Here is a 2,911-nt window from a genome sequence, read left to right as displayed (position 1 = left end):
CCCCCCCCCCCCCCCCCCCCCCCCCCCCCACCAAAAAAAACCCGGGGGGGGGGAGAAGATATAACAACTACAATTTCTTTGAAGGTGTTACAACAAGCAAACGGAAAGGACATTCTTGGGTGGGAGGGGGGAGAGGGAGGAGGGAGGGAGGTTTCGGTGATGGGTCATAATAATCAACCACATTGTATATTGACAAAATTTTTTTAAAAAAAAGGATAAAAAAAAGAAAATGTACAATTTGATGATTTTTAAAGAAACTTTTATAATTTTTGTAACTATCACTACAATTCAGTCTCAGAACCAACAGCTACCATTCCAGAAAGTTCCTTTGTGCCTGTTTGTACTCAGTCACAATTTTAACTCCAGTCCCAGTCAACTTCTTTTGTTATTATTATTATTTTAAAATTTATTTTGACTTTTTATTTTTTTATTGAAACATAATTTGTTATACATATTTGTGGAATACAAATTTGACTATCAACACTTCTGTAAATATGTGATGGTCAAATCAGGATAGTTAGCTTATTCATCATTCCAATACGTAATCATTCTCTGTGTCCATCGACCAGTTTCTCATTAACCTCCTCCCTCTCCCACTTTCCACTTCTAGTAACCATAGTTTTGTTTTCTCCTTCTGAAAGTTCAATGTATTATTGTGATTGTTTGTTTCTTCTTCCCTCCCTCTCTCTCTCTCTCTCTTTCTTTTGTTTGTTTGTTTATTTTTAGCTCTCACTTATGAATGAGAACGTGGCATTTCTGCACCTGGCTTGTTCCACTTAACATAATGTTCTCCAAGCTCATCCATGTTGTTGCTAATGGCAGTATTTCATTCTTTTTTTATGGCTGAGGAATATTCCATTGTGTGTATATGCCACATTTTCCTTATCCAATTGTCCGTCAATGGGCATTTAGGTTGTTTCCATATCTTGGCTATTGTAAACAGAGCTTTGATAAGCCTGGGAGTGCAAGTATCCCTTTGACATGATGATTTCCATTCCTTTTAGTATACACCCAGCAGAGGTATTGCTGGATCATAAGGCAGTTCTATCTGTAGTTGTTTGAGGAACCTCCATACTGTTTTCCATAATGGCCACGTTAATTTACAGTCCCACCAACAGTGTAGGAGGGTTCCCCTTTCTCCACATCCTTGCCAGAATTTATTCTCTGTCTTTTTGATACTGGCCTGTCTAACCGGCTTGAGATGATAGTTCACTATGGTTTCAATTTGCATTTCCCTGATGACTAGTGATGTTGAACATTTTTTCATATACCTATTGGCCATTTGTATATCTTCCTTTGAGAAATGACTATTCAGCTCCTTTGCCCATTTTTTAATCAGATTATTTTTTTTTACTGTTACATTGTTTGAGTTCATTGTATATTCTGAATATTAATTCCTTGTTAGATTTATACTTTGCAAATATTTTCTCTCATTCTGTAGGTTGTCTTTTCACTCTGTTGATTGTTTCCTTTGCTGTGAAGAAGCTCTTTAGATTGATATAGTCTCACAAGAAGCTTTTTAGATTGATATAGTCTCATTTGTTTATTTTTTCTTTTGGGGTCTTATTCATAAAGTCTTTGTCCAGCCTTACATACTGGAATGTTTCCCCTAAGTTTTCTTTTAGGAGTTTTCTAGTTTCGGGTCTTATTCTTATGTCTTTAATCCATTTTGAGTTGATTTTGGTATATGGCAAGAGGTATGGGTCTAGTTTCATTCTTCCACACATGAATGTCCAGTTTTCCGAGCACCATGTATTGAAGGGCTGTCCTTCTCCAATGTATGTTCTTGCTGCCTTTGTCAAAGATCAGTTGGCTGTAAGTACGTGTATTGATTTTGGGGTTCTCTATTCTGTTGTATTTGTCTGTTTGTCTGTTTTTATGCTAGTACCATGATATTTTGGTTACTATAGCTTTGTAGTATAATTTGAAGTCAGGTAGTGTAATGCCTCCAGCTTTATTTATTTAAAAAATAAATAAATATTTTTTATTTATTTTTTGCTCAGGATTGCTTTGGCTATTTGAGGTCTTTCGTTGTTCTACATGAATGTTAGGATTTTTTTTTTCTATTTCTGTGAAGAATGTCATTGGTATTTTGATGGGGATCACATTGAATCTGTAGATGGCTTTGGGTAGTATGGACATTTTCACTACATTAATTCTTCCATTCCATAAATATTGAATGCCTTTCCATCTTTTGGTATCCTCTTTAATTCTTTCAGCAGTGATTTGTAATTCCCTTATAGGTATCTTTCACCTCCTTCATTAAACATATTCCTAGGTATTTTATTTTTTTACCCTTGGTAGCTCTTTTAAATGGGCTTGCTTTCTTGATTTCCTTTTCTGCTAGTTTATTGTTGGAGTATAAAAATGCTACTGAATTTGCATATTAATTTTGTATCCTGAAACATTAATGAATGCATTTATCAGCCCTAAGAGTTTTCNTCTATACCTAATTTGTTGAGAGTCTTTATCATGAAGTGATGTTGAATTTTGTCAAATGCTTTGTCTGCACTCAGTGAGATGATAATATGGTTTTTGTTCTTGATTTTTTGATGAGGTATATCACATTTATTGATTTGAGTATGTTGAGTCATCCTTGCATCCCTGGATGAATCCCATTTGTTCATGATGTATAATCTTTTTGATGTGCTGCTGCATTCTGTTTGCTGATATTTTGTTGAAGATTTTTGTGTCTCTGTTCATTAAGGATATTGGCCTGTATTTTTCTTCTTTGTTGTATCTTTGGTTTTGGTATCAGGGTGATGCTGGCTTCATAGAATGATTTGGGAAGAATGGCCTCTGTTTCAGTTTTTTGGAATAGTTTGAAAAGAATAGGTATTATCTCCTTTTTAAAGGTTTGGTAGAATTAAGCAGTGAAGCCATCTGGTCCTAAGTTTTTCTTTGTTGGAAG

Source organism: Galeopterus variegatus, unplaced genomic scaffold (genome assembly GCF_000696425.1).
Source record: "Galeopterus variegatus unplaced genomic scaffold, G_variegatus-3.0.2 Scaffold2490, whole genome shotgun sequence".
Taxonomy (NCBI): domain Eukaryota; kingdom Metazoa; phylum Chordata; class Mammalia; order Dermoptera; family Cynocephalidae; genus Galeopterus; species Galeopterus variegatus.
The sequence above is the reverse complement of the archived record's forward strand: the minus strand, read 5'-3'. Positions refer to the sequence as shown.